Source organism: Vicugna pacos, chromosome 31, assembly GCF_048564905.1.
Source record: "Vicugna pacos chromosome 31, VicPac4, whole genome shotgun sequence".
In the NCBI taxonomy this organism is placed as follows: domain Eukaryota; kingdom Metazoa; phylum Chordata; class Mammalia; order Artiodactyla; family Camelidae; genus Vicugna; species Vicugna pacos.
The window spans coordinates 147,501-166,083 of NC_133017.1; the positions used below are offsets into that span (position 1 = coordinate 147,501).

General features: G+C 48.3%; 1 long non-coding RNA gene across 5 annotated transcripts in view; it reads right to left on the reverse strand.

Moving 5' to 3' along the window:
* Positions 1 to 6,412: 6,412 nt before the first annotated feature.
* LOC140690759 (uncharacterized) overlaps positions 6,413 to 18,583 on the reverse strand; it is a 36,299-nt gene continuing 24,128 nt past the window's right edge. For all 5 annotated transcript variants that reach the window (XR_012066044.1, XR_012066047.1, XR_012066046.1 and 2 more), the window contains 2 exons: positions 7,295 to 7,610; positions 6,413 to 7,006 (listed from right to left, as the gene is read on the reverse strand). This is a non-coding gene — a long non-coding RNA (uncharacterized lncRNA). The remainder of the gene's footprint in view (positions 7,007 to 7,294; positions 7,611 to 18,583) is intronic.

Consider the following 18,583-nt stretch of genomic DNA (forward strand, 5'->3'; position numbering starts at 1 on the left):
GCGCACAAGAGCGACGGCCGCAGGGGTCGGGGGTGTGGGCGGGCACCAGCCCCGGGAAGGGGAAATCCCGAGACACGACCGGGCCGCCGGGGAAACAAGCGCAGGATCCCACCACCCCCACACGTGGGGGCGGCCCCGCGACGCCCAGGACGCCGGCCGGCCTCAGCCAACCCTCGGCGGTTCCTCCCACACCCCGGCCCCGCCGCCGGGACTCGCGCGCAGCAGGCTAACCCCCACTCCAGAGGGTAGCCCCTTCCGCTCGCTCACTCGTCCGTCTGTCTGTCCGGTCTGTCCGTCCACCACCCACATCATCCTGCTTCGTCTGGCTCGCCCCCAGGCCTCGCGGCCCGGGGAAACGCTCCCGAGCGAGGCGGCCCGACCCGTAGCCCACGCACCGCCACCGGTGGCTGCGGCTCGGGACCGGAACAGGTGGGGTGGCTCCTCGCGGCGGGGAGACAACGGGGGGCAAAGTCGGGGTGGACCGCCTTGCCCCTCCCCCCACGGCACGCACCGGGGAGGCAAAGCCCGCGCGCACGCACGCGCGCTCGCACGGCCCCGCGCCAGACGCCGGGCCCGGCCCGGCCCGGCAGAACCCTCCCCCGACTCGGAGGGGGGAGGCGCGGGCCACAGCAGGCAAAGAGCAGCACACGGCCCCGCCGCGGGGCCGGCGCAACCCACACGCCAAAGCGGCGGGGCCCTGCCCACACGCTGCGGCAGTCGCTCCCCGTGGCGACTGCACGCTCTGGATGGAGGAGCGGCGGCTGGGGGTTGTCCGGTACCCCCCAAGGCTCCCCTCTCAGATCGCTAGAGAAGGCTTTCTCACCGAGGGCGCATCGCCCCCTACCCAGCGGGGGCCCCCTTCAGGCCTACGGAAGTCCACCGAGGCGGACGTCAGCGCTCGGCTGGGCAGGAGGGGCCTGCGGTAGGGGTAAGCAGCGGGCCGAAAAGCGAGCGTTCGCGGTCGGGGCCGGGGAAAGCCCGTGCCGCCTCGCGAGGAGACGCACCCAAGGCCGCGTGGGGACGAGACAGGCGCCCGCCCCCACCGGCACATCACCCGGCCCCACCACGTCCGCTCCCACGCCCGGGCGCGAGCCCCGCAGAGGGGGGGACCCACCCGGCGTGCGCCCGGCCACGTCAGTCCCCCCCGTACAGGGTGAGGACGACGACCAGGAGGCGGCCCCGGCCCCAACCGAGGGTGGGGAGCGGGGCCACGCCTCGCTTACCGTCTCGACCCCTCCCCCACTGCTCAAGAGAGTGGCTCGGGACACACGACCACCGCAGGGGTTACCCGAGAGGACACGCTGGGGACGGGAAGCGATGCCACCGCTCGGCCTCGGGCACCTGAGGGACAACCTGGAGCGCTCCAGGGGCACCACAGAGGGCCAAGGCGAGACACGCTCGCACCCCGGCGAGGGGATACGTGGCGTGGCGGCGGGGGCAGCCCTCCCCCACCGCGGGGGAGGGCCGCTCGCGAGACAAGACGCCGAGCAGGCGAGGAGGCGAGAGGTGTCTGCCGCGTCACAAGACCCCGGCCCCGCCGACACCACGAGGCACGGGAGACCGAGGTCGGGCCGGAGTCCGCACCCCTTCCTTGCCCCCGCCACCCACGGGCGGTGGAGGAGAGGCGAGGGGCCCGCAGGCAGAACGAGAAGAGAGGCCACGTTCACCATGAACGTCCCGTCCCTCGTCTGGCGCGGCTTAGGCCCGGCCCGGGAGAGCATGACGTCACCACATCGGTCAGGTGAGCGAGCGAGCGAGCGAGCCATGGGGCAGGGAAGCCCCAGAGCCAGAAGGGAGGGCCCGGCGAGGACAACCACCAGAGGGGGGCCTGCTTCAGCCTCGCCAGGCGCCACCCACTCCTCGTTCCTCTACGAGGAGAGTGGCCAACGACCCCAGGCGGAGAATGCCTGACACGCGGCACGGAGCCTGGGAGGGTGGGGTCGTGCCGGCCACCACCGGGTGCCTGCGGCAGGGAGCGCACGGGGTAAAAGACCCACGCCGCCACCTCACCCCACCGCCCTCGGGCCACCAGAGACCGGAGGCGGCACCACGGGCCACGTCAGCCGGACGCACACACGAGAGCCGGCGCGCAGGCCCGAGCGGGCGGCTCAAGTGTCAGAAGCAGAGTCAGCTTCTACCAGGCCAGGGCTCACGCAGAGACAAAGCCCAAGAGCCCCACACGCGTCCGGAGACCCAACACTCGGTGACAGACACCGAGAAAGACCGTGTCAGCACCTATCTGCTGGCAGAAAATGCCCAACACGAAAGGAAAAATGACAGCGCCCGGAAACGGGTCGGGTCCACGATTTGCAGGGGGGGCCCCGGGACCTCGGTCCGGCCACCTGCCCCCAGCCCTACCCCCATAAATGGCAGCCCCGAAGCTCTCGGGGGCCATCTGATCGACCGGGGGGGGGAGGGGGAGGGGGAGGGGTTGAGGAGGCGCAGTGGGAATGGGAAGGGACGAGAGGGAGACGGGATCGGGCCGGGGACGCCCTGCCCGTTTCTCGCCCGCGTGGCCGGGGACTCGGGGAGATGCCACAGAGGCGCCTCCGAGGAGAGGGCCCCCCACGAGGGACCGCTCCCGAGCACCGGGCCGGGGAAAGCCTGCCTCCCCCACATCCCTCGCAGGACGCCCCCGTGCCGGTCCCCGAGTCCGGATGAAGTCTCGGTCCCTCAAATGCCACCGGAACCCACGCGGGCAGGCTTACGGGCCGGGGGGCGCCCTCCCTGGCCTCCCGCGCCAACAGGGGCCGGCCCAGCCACGTCTCCGGGTCCATCGGGACTCAGAAAACATTTCATCCAAGGAGGCGCCTCCGACGACCGGGAACCCCAGCGCGCCCGTCCCCGGCCTCACCGCACTGGGCCCGGGCCGCTCCTCGCCTCGGGAGCAGTCGTCCAAGGGACACAGACGAGGGCCGGACCACCTAGCCGCCGGCGGCCCGGGCGCGGGACACCCCGTCCCTTTCCCCCGCGGCGGCACGGCGCAGGCCGTGTCCGATCGGCTCGGGTCGGTCCCCGCGGCTGCAGGGGCACAGGCGGATGCTGGTCGACCAGGCCAGGCCACACGGCTTCCCCCTACACACGAGATCCCGGGAGCGCGGCGACAGTCACCCCCTCATCAGCCTGCGAGTCCAATCTGCGCCGAGAGCAGGACGCGCCCGCGGCTCAGCGCCACGGGGACTGTCACCGCCGGTGTCGCCAGCCTCCCCGAAGTCTGCCTCGGGCCCCGCCGCCGAGCCCCATCCCTTGCCGAGGTCGCCGACGCTCGGGAGAAGAGGGACGATCTCAAGAGCGGCAGCCAGATGGCGCCCGACAGCCGTCGCCAACGTCCCCGGAACCGATCCCGACCGCCGGCCGCCCAAACGCCCGAGACCGTCCCGGGCTGAGGCGCCGGGCGGCCGGCCGGCGCGACCCCGTGGCGTCCGCCTCGGAGCCCGCTCACCCTCGTCACGGCACGGCACGGCACGGCGGCATGAGGCGACGCGACGCGACGCGACGCGACCCACCCCGGCAGCAGATCAGGGCGGGGAGGACGGAGGGAGCCGGGGTTTGGCAAGACACGGCCGGCCGGGCGGGCGGCTGCCGCGAAGGGGACGCGCTCCCCACGCGATTCCCCGGGCGGGGGAGATCACACGGACACGCCGGCGGGTGGCCCAGAGCGACCAGGACGAGATCCCGGGTTCCCGGCGGCGGGGGGGGGGGGTGGGAAGGGGAGGAGGGAAACAGGGAGGGAAGGCGTTGTATAGCAAGTTTAGTCATTCACACACATTAATCTGTAAGCCCACTCAATTTCTACACCGATTCCAGCTCCTCCTCCTATTTGATGACGTACACTTTCCTGTTTTATAGACCCATATTGGCCTCCATCCTGTGTCAGAACTCCCTTCACTGCCTATAACTCACAGAGGAGCATGGCCACAAATTATCCAGAGAGAGAATATTCTCCCTCTCTGCCGGGGGCTGTAAACAAATCTCAATCTCAGTATGAAATTTCAGGGCCACTGGATATGAACTGAGCTTTCAGCCCTGCCTTTGTGCAGCAGTGTTTGCTATGACCAAGTCCAATTTCTCTTCTCATGAAAACACATTAACAATGGAGCCAAGAAGACAAAGCAGCTCTGGAACGGCAGTTTTGCACCCCTACCTTCTACATACACCAACAATGGTATTTCTTATGGGATCCCCAATCTGTTTTGTTCCACACACACCCCATCTAGAGCTCAGTCCTTCTTCCAGTACCCCGAGGCTTCCTGTGTGCAGTGGGACCCAGCCCTCTACCTGAGTTCCTCATTGATCTCCAACAGCCAGTCCCAGCTTGTCCCTGCCAGCTAGCATATAGGGACAGGGACGCAGGGATTCTCCGTGTCAGTTTTCCTAAGTTCTGTCTGCCACGCTCTTGCCACTTACTCCTCCAAATTTTCGAAGCTCTTCTGTCCACTCTTTCCTCCCGGCTGGAGAGGGGACACCCCAGTGTGTGGGTGCCTTTCTTCCTATGACACTTCATCACTGCAGGATTGGTCCTGCACCAAATTTTTAATTTCTCATTTTTTTAAACCAGATTTTATAAAAATCTTCCTGTATTTTGAAATGAGAGACATTCTGCCAAAGTTCAGTAGATGTGTGCTATTCAATGGGTTTGTAGATGTAATTCTGGTATTTGTGGGAGAGGGCGAGGTATGAGTCTCTACTCAGCCATCTGGGCTCTTCTCAATTTCAAAATAAGGCTAGGTCTTCCTTACTATAAGCAAGCTTTTCTAATTTTCAGTGTATAACCCTTGTATTTTCCCTTACCTATATTGGATGATGGTTCAGAACATACACAACCTCCTGAAGATACATGCCCCAATCTGTCTTGTGCTACCACCTAGCTGACCTGCGACTGAGTAATCGAAGTTTTGTTCTTTACCTAATTCTTAATTCTTTAGAATATATCATTCTACTCTCATAAATGCTTATTGTACTTAGGACAAATATTTTAAAGTAGAAAGACAACTTAATTACTCTATAGATGACTAATGGGTGAATTCCAATTAACATATTATGTTAATGCTTTAAAACTACTCATGAAATACAGACACATTTAAAAAGATGGAAGTATCACCTAAAGGAAAAAGGTATAGATTTGCAAACATCCTCCGAATTGACCCTCATGAATGGTTTTGTGCAAGTCTTTCATTCTGGTTTGAATGACTTGGTCTCTGTCTCATTCTGTCTCTTTCAGTCTCTCTCTCTTTTTCACACACCACAGGATACAATTACATCTATGAAGACTTCACACATTTGATCATAGAGATGGTATCCCGGATGCAAATAGTGGATTCACAACCATCCAACATGAGGGCTGCCCTGACATCACGCAGAGACCTAGCACTCACTTTTCCAGCTGTACAGTATTCATGTATCCTTGTGAGCTAGAACTGATGGATTCCATCCACTCTACATGAAGATTAGTGTGGCTTCCAATTTCCTACTAATTTACCCAGGACTCTGATAGATATCTTTAAAAAGACATCTTTGAAAAGTTGTGCAAGCATTTTAGTGGAATCAACAATTAGGATCAGCACTGCTGGGAAAGGGATGCACCTGTTGAACTTTCATGCATCCTGCACACCATTCTCCCAAAGAGAAGTGTCAGCTCACTCTTCCCTCCAGGATATCTACTGGGGCCTCAGCCTCCTCATGTTTTCACTACAGCTGGTAATCACCAGGCTGAAAACCTGACAGTGTGATGGTGACCAATGCTGTCTCCAGAGTGCGTATGTCTGCACGTGTCCTCACCTCAGAAGCCGAGCATCTTTAACATACACTGGCCACCTGCAATGCCTCTCGGTGGAATTGCATGTGTTTGTTCTATTTCTATTTAGAACACCGGGTTTTGAGATGTTTTTTGACCACCGGGATGTGAAATCTTTCTCCAAACTTGGGTTATGAGAAATGAGTTTTCTAGGTTTTGGTTTGTCTTCTCAGCTGTCTTTCTTGGCTTTTGTTTGTTGGTTGGTTTTCTTTGGTTCTGTTTTCTCACAGAAAGAACTAAGCATCTTCCTTCTGACTCTGGTTTCATACGTAGAACTGCAGTACCTATCCTGAGATTAGGTACATAGTTACTATAACAGCTTCACTGTGTATATCTCATCTTTAATCCACATGGATTGCCCTTTTAAATGACTAAAATGCTATTTCAAATAAAGCAACCAAAAGAAAAATTCACCATTCCCTGGTTAAAATATGTAGGCAAACACAAACAGCTACGTTTTGTATGACGTCACCGGTAGGGAACATCATGAATATGTAAGTACAGAGAGAGAAATGGGATTAGGGCTGGTCAGGACCTGGGGGAGGGAGGAAGGGGAGTGTGTGTTTTGGATACAGGGCTTTATTTTGAGGAAAGAAATAGTCTGAAACTAAACAGTAGTGATGTTCGCACAGAACTGTGAATGCACTTTATGCTCCTGAATTGCAAAATTTAAAATGGAAAAAAACCCTAGATTTTATTATTATAAACTTAAAACTTACAAAAAGATGATGCTGTAAATGACATGAAATAATACAATGAAATTACAGGGGAAAAAAAAAAAAAACAAATGAAAACCATACCAGAGAAGGGAAGTTAACTTCCTTTCGGGAAGTGGGTTGATTTTGAGAATTAGGAGATGACAGTGCTGGTGGTTGCAGAGCTCAGCCTGTGGGGGTGGTGATGCCTGAATTGGCTCTGGGTTGTCTAGAGGTGCAGGTGTAGGTGCAGGAGGAGCCACAGAAGCAGGCTCAGGGTCTCCCTGTAGGACTGATGGAGTGTGACATGGCTCTTTATTTTTCTCAGGTGCAGCCTCAGGTATCACTACAGGGTTGGTGGATTGGGGCCCAGTCCTTGGTCTCCTGCAGGAGCAGATGCAGTTTCTCTGCCGGAGTGGTGTTTTCTCCTCTCGCTCTGCATCTCCTGATGGATCAGGTACTTCCTTTCTTTTGTCCCTGGTGTCTTCTCCTTCTACTATCTCCTGTGGTTATGTATCTGTAGGAAATGAAGAGAGATTTAAGTCTTATGGATGTTCTACAGCTGTGAGAGAGGAAAACTTTACCCACATGCCTCCCTTTCCATGTACATTTTCAAGGACAGAAATCGTCCCAGAGCTTTATAGACAAGCCTTACCCAGAAACCCCCAACAGGATATGTTCTGTGACTACATTCCACCAGATGGGTGGTCTGAGGCCAATATTTGCTCTGGTCCCGGAATCCTCACTGTGTGAGCCAGTCCTCACATCCGCTTACACACTGGCATATCCCCACTGCCCTTCTCACCTTCAGGATCTGCCTAGGTGGGCTTCAGGCGATCCAGCTGACTCACAGGAAGGTTGGCCTTGTACTCCAGGTTGAAGCCATGTGTGCTGAGCTGCCCCTCATTGCCAGGTAGGACCCTGGGGACTGGCCTGGGTGGTGTCTGGGCAGGAAGCCTTCACCATTCATCTCTGGGCCCTGGTTTGGGAGATCCCTTTGTGTCCACACTCACCCGGAGCCTGTGCTGGCCCTCGGCAGTGTGGCATACCAGCCTCTCACTCAGGGAGGTGGAGTGGGTGTTCTCGCTTACCAGCTCCTGTCCGATCTGTGGTGTGGGGCTCTGCAATGACAGTGACCAACAGCTGGCCTGGCCCGGAGATCTCAGAGCCCTGCCTGGCCAGCATCACTGCCTCTTCTGCCCACTCAACCCTCTGCTGCCAGATAAGACACTTAGTGCTTGGTGTGCTCACACAGTCACCCGGGAGAGAAGACACACCCAGAGGGCTTGGGCTTCACCTCAGGCAGAAGGGCCCTACCCCGGGTCTCCATGTCCCAGCCGGCCAGCTTTGACCCGGGTTGTGGACGTGCCTGGCCCGCCAGGCCTCTGACCCTGTCTCAGCCTGCTCTTGCTTGAGGCAGATCTCCCCACATGACCACCCCACCTCCATGGTCCAGGAAGGGGACGTAGGTCTACCTGGCTGGGATCCAACTGGCTGTCTGCCCTAGGCCTCCCTGTGTTACCTTTGGGTCCCTCAGGGTAAAGGGCAAAAGGCACCCGGAGTGAGACCTGACCCAACGTCTGCAGCGTCGGTAAAGGCCCTCACTGGTGCTTTCCTGAGGCCAGGGCCTTGGGATATTGGGACACGACAGGACATGTTTGAGCACTTCCAACCGAGTGAGCTGGGTAGGGAGCTTCTCTAGAAAGTGGGAGCCTGGTTACCTAGGTTCCAAGTTCTGTTGGGCTCTATTGCCAGGGAAGTGAGGTCACATCCTGGGGTCCCCTTACCCAAGCTTCCTCCACACGCAAAGCTCCCCAAGGGCCTTTCTGGGCTGCTGATTGCACGTCTCCCACCCCCATGCCATGTCCACACACAGTGACAGCAACTCAGAACACCCCAGAGCCCTGGGGAGGCTTTGGTGCAGCCAGGGCCCCAGCTCTAAGGACACAGCTGGGTTCAGACCTGGTTCCCTCTTCTCAGCAGTGCTGTGACCCTTGACAAGCCATGTGCCTCTCAGGGCCTCCCCAATCCCCCATCTGCACTGTGGGGCTCATTCTTGCCTCTGCTCCCTAGGGAAGCCTTCATGTCTATAGAACCCTAAACCCCTACAGCACCTGTAAATCCTTGTGCTGGCATCACAGGAAGCTCATGCACAGGCTCAGAAAAGGGAGGGTTAAATAGAGGGCTGGTGCAGTGTAGAACACTCCCCACACAGGCCTGGGCCTGCAGAAAATCACACTCCTTGTTGCCTGCTTCACCAGCTCCCTGTGGGCGGGTTTACTTTAAATACAATTCTCACTTCATCTGCTACTGGCATACAGCCTTCTAGGTCCTCCTGTTATGTTCACATTCAGGCCCAGTGTCCCATCTTGGCCTCTGTGGTGGGCTGCCCCACAATGGCTCCCTGCTTCTTTGCCTTCTGATCACACATCTTAGTGTAATCCCCACACCCACCTCTCCATGGTGGATGGACACTGTGACAGGATTCTGACAAGTAGACTGACTTATGAAAATTGTAAGACATTTACTCATTCTCATCTCCAGTGTTCATTCTCTCTCTCTCTCTCTCAGTGTCTGTTTGTCTGTCTTTTCTCCCTTTCTGCCTCTCTGTGTTTCAGGCTCTCTTTCCCTTATATATGTGTTTATATATATAAATGTATGTGTGTACATATATATGTGTGTGTATATATATATGCGTGTATGTACTTACGTGTGTGGATTGATAGGGCCAAGGGTACATCACTTCTAAAGACACCTTAATAACAAACTGATTATTTTAAATTCATATTACTGAACAAAAAACATCATTGAAAGTTGTGCAAGAGCTTTGGTGTGATCAACTCTAAGGATCAGCACTGCTGGGGAAGGGATCAAACTATGGCACTTTCATGCATCCTGCACACTGTTCTCCCAGAGAGGAGTGTCCACTGACTCTCACCTCCAGGGGATCTGCTGGGGCCTCTGCCTCCTCACATTATCACCAGAGCTGGTTGTCACCACGCTGAGAGCTGCCAGCGTGCTGGGGACCAGTGCTGTCTCCATAGTGTGTGCAACTGCGTGTGTCCTCGCCTGAGAGGCCAAGCATCTCTAACAGACACTGGCCACCTGCACTGCCTCTCATTGGAATTGCCTGTGTTTGTTCTGTTTCCTTTTAGAAAACTGAGTTTCAAGAGATCTTTTCACCACAGGAATTTGAAATCTTTCTCGGACCTTGGGTCATAAGGGATGCTTTTCCATGTTGTGGTTTGTCTTTTCAGACGTCTTTCTTGGCTTTTCTTTTTTTTGTTTTCTGTTTTTGTTTGGTTTTGTTTTGCCACAGGAAGAGCTAAGCATCTCCTTTCTGGCTCTGGTTTCACACATAAAACAGCAGTGCTTACCCTGAGATTATGCACATAGTTACTAAAAGGACCTTATTTTGTACACCTCATGTTCAATCCGTCTGGATTTCCCTTTCAAATAGCAAAAATGCTTTTTCAAGTAAAAAAAATCACCATCAACAGATGACTGGATAAATAAGATGTGCTATATTTATACAATGCAATACTATTTAGCCATAAAAACCAACAACATAACGCCATTTGCAGCAACATGGATGTTCCTGGAGAATGTCATCATCCTAAGTAAAGTAAGCTACAAAGAGAGAGAAAAGTACCATATGAGATCGCTCATATGTGCAATCTAAAAAAATAAAATAAAGTAAAAAACAGAAACAGACTCATAGACACAGAATACAAACTGGTGTTTGCCAGGGGGACGGGGGTGGGAAGGGACAGATTGGGATTTTGAAATGTAGAATAGATAAACAAGATCGTACTGTGTACCACAGGGAAACATAGACAGGATCTTGTGGTGGCTCACAGCAAAAGAAAGAGGCAATGAATGTATGTATGTTCATGTATACCAGAAAAATTGTGCTCTACACTGTAATTTGACACAATATTATAAAATGAGTACAACTCGGAGAGACAAAGAAGATGGTGGAGTAGAAGGACGCTCGTAAGTCACCCTCTCCCACAAATACACCAAGACCCACATCTACAGACCCACTCAGCCAACCAGAGCACCTACGGAATTCTGACAGAACATCGCCCTCTTCAAAAGATAAAGACACCAAAAAATGTGGTAGGAGAAAAGGAAAAAAGAAAGAACAAAAGGCAAAGCAGTGCAGGATGGGTCCTGCGGGGAGGGAGCAGCAAAGGAGGACTGGCGCTCGCTCGCTGGGTCTCCCCTCTCCAACTGAGAGGCCAGCGGGACGGAGGGGGAGCCTCCGAGGCTCGGATCTGTACAGAGCAGCCCTGGTCTGACAGAACTAAGTTAAACGGGCACAGAGCGTCCCCCCGACACCCAGCCTGAGAGGCGGGCCGGCAGCGGCAGGCAGGGCCAGGCTGCACAAGCCGGGCGGAGGACGGGGACGGCTGCACGGAGGCAGCCCCGGGGGACTACAAGGGGCTGCGCGCCGTGGCTGTGGGTGCACAGGGCAGAACAAACTGGGCCCTCCATAACAGCAAGGTTGATGTGCTCTCGGGGGAAGGGTGCATACCCCCATCTCTGAAAACCCACGGAAACTTTTCAGGGGAAGAGAGGCGGGGCTCAGGCACAGCCGCCATATCCCCCGGCGCTGAGCACCCAGGCGGGGGCGGGGGCGAAACCTGCACCCGCACCGAAGGACATAGCAGCCTCAAAGGCCAGACTGAGACGGACCTACAGCCCGGGGCAGATAGGATCTTTCCACCCTGGTCCCTCAGGGAACTTGCTGCACAAAGACAACCAAGGAGCTAGGTTTTGGCTCGGAGCAGGGACAAGGCTGTCCCTGGGTCTTCCCGAGCCCACCTGCGGAGCGCCGACCAGGGCGGCGCAGGTAGACGGAGAGCGGCCCCCCGCCTGTCAGGCAGGAACACAGCCCCTGACCGAGGTGCTGGGAGGGGGCACGACCCCGCCCTCCTACCTGGCCAGTCTGCAACATCTGACTGCGGCATGAGGAGGGGCAGTGACCCGCCCGCCCACAGCAGAGGAGAGCTGCACCTGACCCCGTGTTAGGCGGAGGTGCGATCTGCTTGCCGACAGGTGCTGGGAGCAGCACAGAATAGGGCACCAACGGAGGGCCTCTGAAAACAACAAGCTGAGCTTCCAAAACAGGACGAAGACAGAAAGACTTCACATTAAAAGCACACAGACTCCAGGAGAACACCGACAACCCCCCCTTTTTTTTAAATCTGTTTTTACCTGTTCTATTTTCTATTACTCTCTTAATTCTTACTTCTTAATTCATTTCTATTTCTCTTGGGTTTTGATGTCCTGTTATTGATTAGACACAGGTTTCAAATACATCTATTCATCTACCCCACCTTTTTTAAAGGTTTTAAAAGGAAGTCTCAACGCGATTAATACTCTGCTTCAACTCGCTCTTCTATTATTCATTATACACTGTTTTCAAACCCTCTTTCTCCCTTCTTTTAAAATTCTCTCTCTTATTTTTTCTTTTTTTCCTAAGTTCTATTCCTAAATACGCATTAGATAGATAAAATCCTTAAGATTCAAAATAGACAACTGATACTCCATAAACCACAGTGCCAGAGAGGTATGAGCAAGACGAAGAAGCAGAGAAACCTTTCCCAATTAAAAGAACAAGAGAAATCCCCTGAAAGAAAGATCAATGAAATAGACATCGATAGCCTACTAGATCAAGATTTAAAAAAAGGAGTGATCAAATTGCTGAAGGAATTGAAAGAGATAGTGTTTAGAGATATAAAATATGTCAAAAATGAAATTGAAGCTATAAAGAAGAGCCAAGTAGAATGGGTAAACTCATTGACAGAGATGAGGAATGATCTAATAGCTGTGCAAAGCCGACTAGATAATGCAGAGGAACGAACTAGTGATCTAGAAGACAGGGCAATAGAAAGCACCCATTCAGAAGAACTACAAGATAAGCAAATAAAAAATAATGAAAATAGCATAAGGGACATATGGGATAATATAAAGCGTCCCAATCTTTGCATAATAGGGGTCCCAGAAGGGGAAGAAGAATCAAAGGGGATTGAAAAGGTTTTCGAAGAAATCATGACTAAAAACTTCCCAAACTTAAAGAAGGAATCATATCCAAGTACAGGAAGCTCAGAGGGCCCCAAACAGGAAGAATCCAAATAGACCCACACCAAGACATATCATAATCAAAATGGCCAGAGTCAAGGATAAAGAAATGATTCCAAAGGCAGCAAGAGAAAAGCAAAGCGTAAGTTACAAGGGGACCCTCATAATGCTCTCAGCTGATTTCTCTACACAAACACTACAGGCCAGAAGGGAGTAGTAAGATATATTGAAAGCTCTGAAAGAAAAAAAGATGCAGCCTAGGATACTTTATCCAGCAAGGCTATCCGTTAGGATAGAAGGAGAAATAAAGAATTTCACAGACAAAAAAAAGCTACAGGAGTTTAGCAACACTAAATCCATGCTAAAAAAATATTGAAAGGGCTATTCTAAATAGGAAAGCAGCAGGATGCTACAGAAATGAGAAACTCACAACTGGAAAGGTGATAACTCATGAATTACAAATAAAGAAAACATGAAATTATAAAAGAAGACATACAAATCACTGAGAGTGTGAGAGGGAGGCAGGGAAATATAGAATATTTTTTTCTTTCTTTTTTTAAATTTTTTTAACAGTAGGATGGGTTTGAGATCATGTTACTATCAGTTTAATAAAAACAGTTATAGTAATGGGTTAATAGATTTACAAACAAGGGTAACGACAAGTCAAAAATTTACAAGGGAGTCACAAAAATCAAATAAAATCCATGATAATACAAAGGAAAATTACCAACCCACAAAAGGAAGAAGATAGGAACAAAGAGGATATACCAATTCAACTGCAAAGATAAGTTCAAAATGGCAAAAAACACACATCTATCATTAATTACTGTGAATGTTAATGGACTAAATGCTCCAGTCAAAAGACATAGAGTGGCAGACTGGATAATAAAGCAAGAACCTTCAATATGCTGCATACAAAAGACCCACTTTAGGGAGAAGGACAGATATAGATTGAGAGTGGAAGGATGGAAAAGGATATTCCATGCAAATGGAAAAACCAAAAAAGCAGGTGTTGCAGTACTAATTTCAGACAAAATAGACTTTAAAACAAGGGCCATAAAGAAAGATAAAGAAGGACATTTTATAATGAATAAAGGAGTGATACAAGATGAAGATATTACACTTGTTAATATATATGCACCCAATATAGGAGCACCTAAGTACATACAAGAATTACTAACAGAGATAAAGGGGGATATTGATGGGAATACAATCATAGTTGGAGATTTTAACACTGCATTAACATCACTAGACAGATCTTCCAGACAGAAAATAAATAAGGCAACAGAGAAATTAAATACTACAATAGAAAAACTAGATTTGGTGGATATTTTCAGAGCATTACACCCCCCAAAAATAGGATATACATTCTTTTCAAGTGCACATGGAACATTTTCCAGGATCGATTATATACTTGGACACAAAAAGAAAAACTCAACAATTTTAAGAAGATAGAAATTATCTCAAGCATCTTTACTGACCACAATGCCATGAAACTGGAAATCAACAACAGAGAAACAAAGGAGAAAACAAGGAAAGCATGGAGATTAAACAATATGTTATTGAAAAAATAATGGATCAATGAGGAAATCAAAACTGAAATTAAAAAATACCTTGAGACAAATGATAATGAAAGCACAACCACTCAAAACCTATGGGACACAGCAAAGGCAATGCAAAGAGGGAAGTTTATAGCGATACAGGCCTTCCTCAGGAAATAAGAACAATCGCAAATAAACATATTAACCCACCACTTGAATGAATTAGAAAAAGAAGAACAAAAAGCCCCAAAAAGCAGCAGAAGGAAGGAAATAATAAAGATCAGAGAGGAATTAAATACAATAGAGATTAACAAGACCATAGAAAAAATCAACCAAACCAAAAGCTGGTTTTTTGAAACAGTAAATAAAATCGACAAACCTCTGGCCAAACTCACAAAGAAGAAAAAACAGAGAGCACAAATTAGCAAAATAAGAAAGGAAAATGGAGAAATTACAACAAACAAAATAGAAATACAGAATATCATAAGAGAATATTATGAAAAACTATATGGAAACAAACTGGATAACCTAGAGGAGTTGGGCAAGTTTCTGGAAACATATTGTCCACCAAAACTGAATCAAGAAGAAACTAAACACTTGAACAATCCAATCACTAGAAAGGAAATAGAAATAGCAATTAAAAAACTCCCTATAAATAAAAGTCCAGAACCGGATGGCTTCACAGGGGAATTCTACCAAACATACAATGAAGAACTCATACCAGTCCTTCTCAAACTCTTCCAGACGATTGAAAAGGAGGGAATACTCCCAAACTCATTCTATGAAGCCACCATCACCCTGATACCAAAACCAGGCAAAGACACTACAAAAAAAGAGAATTATAGGCCAATATCATTGATGAACATAGACGCCAAAATCCTCACCAACATTTTAGCAAATAGAATCCAACAACACATAAAAAAGATTATACATCATGACCAAGTGGGGTTCATCCCAGGGACACAAGGCTGGTTCAACATATGCAAATCAATCAATGTAATACATCACATCAACAAGAGAAAGGACAAAAACCACATGATCATCTCAATCGATACCGAAAAAGCATTTGATAAAATTCAACATCCATTTATGATAAAAACTCTCGCAAAAGTGGGTATAGAGGGAACATATATCAATATAATATAAGCTATATATGACAAACCTACAGCCAGCATAGTACTCAACGGTGAAAAACTCAAAAGCTTCCCACTAAAATCTGGGACAAGACAAGGATGCCCACTATCACCCCTCCTATTCAACATAGTCCTGGAAGTCCTAGCCACAGCAGTCAGGCAAGAGAAAGAAATAAAAGGGATCCAAATTGGAAAAGAAGAGGTAAAAGTGTCATTATATGCTGATGACATGTTTCTATATATAGAAAACCCTAAAAGGTCCACACAAAAGCTACTAGAGCTGATTGAAGAATTCAGCAAGGTAGCAGGTTACAAAATTAACGTTCAAAAATCAGTTTCATTTCTTTACACTAGCGATAAATCAACAGAAAAAGAAAGTAAAGGAACAATCCCCTTTAAAATAGCACCCAAAGTAATAAAATATCTGGGAATAAATCTAACCAAGGAGGTGAAAGAATTATACACAGAAAACTATAAACCATTGATGAAGGAAATTAAAGAAGACTTTAAAAAATGGAAAGATATTCCATGCTCTTGGTTTGGAAGAATCAGTATTGTTAAAATGGTCACACTGCCCAAGGCAATCTACAGATTTAATGCAATCCCTATCCAATTACCCAGGACATATTTCACAGAACTAGAACAAATCATAACAAAATTTATATGGAACTATCAAAGACCTAGAATTGCCAAAGCATTACTGAAGAGAAAGAAAGAGGCTGGAGAAATAACTCTCCCAGACTTCAGACAATACTATAGAGCTACAGTCATCAAGACAGCATGGTATTGGTACCAAAACAGACATATAGACCAATGGAACAGAATGGAGAGCCCAGAAATGAACCCACAAACTTTCAGTCAACTCATCTTCGACAAAGGAGGCAACAATATACAATGGAATAAAGACAGTCTCTTCAGCAAATGGTGTTGGGAAAACTGGACAGCAGCATGTAAAACAATGAAGCTAGAACACTCCCTTACACCATATACAAAAATCAACTCAAAGTGGATTAAAGACTTAAACATAAGACAAGGTACAATAAACCTCCTAGAGGAAAACAGAGGCAAAACATTTTCTGACATACATTTCAAAAGTTTTCTCCTAGAAGAAATAAAAGCAAGAATAAACAAATGGGACCTAATGAAACTTACAAGCTTCTGCACAGCAAAGGAAACCAGAAGTGAAACAAAACGACAAACTATGGAATGGGAGAAAATTTTTGCAAATGAAACCAATGAAGGCTTGATCGCCAAAATATATAAGCAGCTCTTATGATTTAATAAGAAAAAAACAAACAACCCAATCCAAAAACAGGCAGAAGACCTAAACAAGCAATTCTCCAAGGAAGAATAACAAATGATCCATAGGCACATGAAACAATACTCAATATCACTAATTATCAGAGAAATGCAAATCTAAATTGCAATGAGGTATCCCCTCACACCAGTCAGATTGGCCATCATTCAAAAGTCCACAAATGACAAATGCTGGAGAGGTTGTGTAGAAAAGGGAACCCTGCTGCACTGCTGGTGGGAATGTAGTTTGGTGCAGCCACTGTTGAAAACAGCATGGAGATTCCTCAAAAGACTAGGAATAGACATCATATGACCCAGGAATCCTGCTCCTGGGCATATATCCAGGAGGAACCCTACTTCAAAATGACACCTGCACACCAGTGTTCACAGTAACACTATTTACAATAATCAAGACATGGAAACAGCCTAAATGTCCATCAACAGATGACTGGATAAAGAAGATGTGATATATTTATACAATGGAATACTATTCAGCCACAAAAATCTACAACATAACGTCATTTGCAGCAACATAGATGTTACTGGAGAATGTCATTCTAAGTGAAGTAAGCCAGAAAGAGAAAGAAAAATACTATATGAGATCACTCATATGCGGAATGTAAAAAACACAACAAAACATAAATGCAAAACAGAAACAGACTCATAGACATAGAATACAAACGTGTGGTTGCCAGGGGGATGAAGGGTGGGAAGGGACTGGGATTTCAAAATGTAGCATAGATAAACAAGATTGTACTATGTAACATGGGGAAATATAGACAGGATCTTGCAGTGGCTCACAGTGAAAGAGAATGTGACAATGAATGTATGTATGTTCAAGTATAACTGAAAAATTGTGCTGTACACTGGAATTTGACACACCATTGTAAAATGACTATAACTCAATAATAAGAAAAAGTTTGAAAAATAGAAACTGAGAGGATGGAATAATATATTTTATGCAAATGGAAATGATATGAAAGCAGGAGTAGCAATACTTATAACAGATAATATAGATTTTAAAACTAAGGCCACAAAGGGAGATAAAGAAGGACAGTATATAATGATCACAGGAGCAATACAAGATGAAAATATTACACTCCTTAACATATATGCACCCAATATAGGAGCACTTAAATATATATATATAAAAATACTAACAGACATGAAGGGAAAAGTTAATAAGAATACAGTCATAGTAGAAGAATTTAACACCACACCAACATTTTTGGGCAGGTCTTTCAGATAGAAAATCAATAAGGCAATGGAAATACTAAATGATACATTAGAACATTTGGAAATGGTTGATATCTGTAGGACATTTCATGCCTCCAAAACAGAATAAACACTTTTTTTTTCAAGTGCTCTTGGATCATTTCCTAGGAAAGACCACATAGTCAGGCACATAAGTAACCTCAAACAAATTAAGAAGATAGAAATTATTCCAATCATCTTCTCTGACCACAATAGCAGGAAACTATAAATCAACCACAGGAAAACAAATGAGAAAAAATGACAGCACGGAGAATAAACAGCATGCTAGTAAAAAAGCAATGTGTCAACGACGGAATCAAAGAAGAAATTTAAAAATACCTTGAGACAAATGACAATACAAATACGACCAGACAAAATCTATATCTTGCCGCAATAGCAGTCCTAAGAGGGAAGTTCAAAGAGATAGAGATCTTCCTAAACAAACAGACAAACAAACAAAAAAACAAAACTCAAATAAATAACCTCACCTACCACCTAAAATAATTAGAAAAAAAAAAAGAAAAAACAAAACCCAAAGTACAAGAAGGAAAGAAATATTAAAGATCAGGGGGGAAAGAAATAAAACATAGATTAAAGAAACAATAAAAGAAATCAATCAAAGCAAGAGCAGGTTTTATGAAAGACTAAAAAAAATTGACAAACCTCTGGCCCAGCTCACCAAGAAAAGAGAGCACACACAAATAAACAAAATAAGAAATGAATGGTGAGATTACAACCAACACCACAGAAATACAAACAATTCTAAGAGAATATTATGAA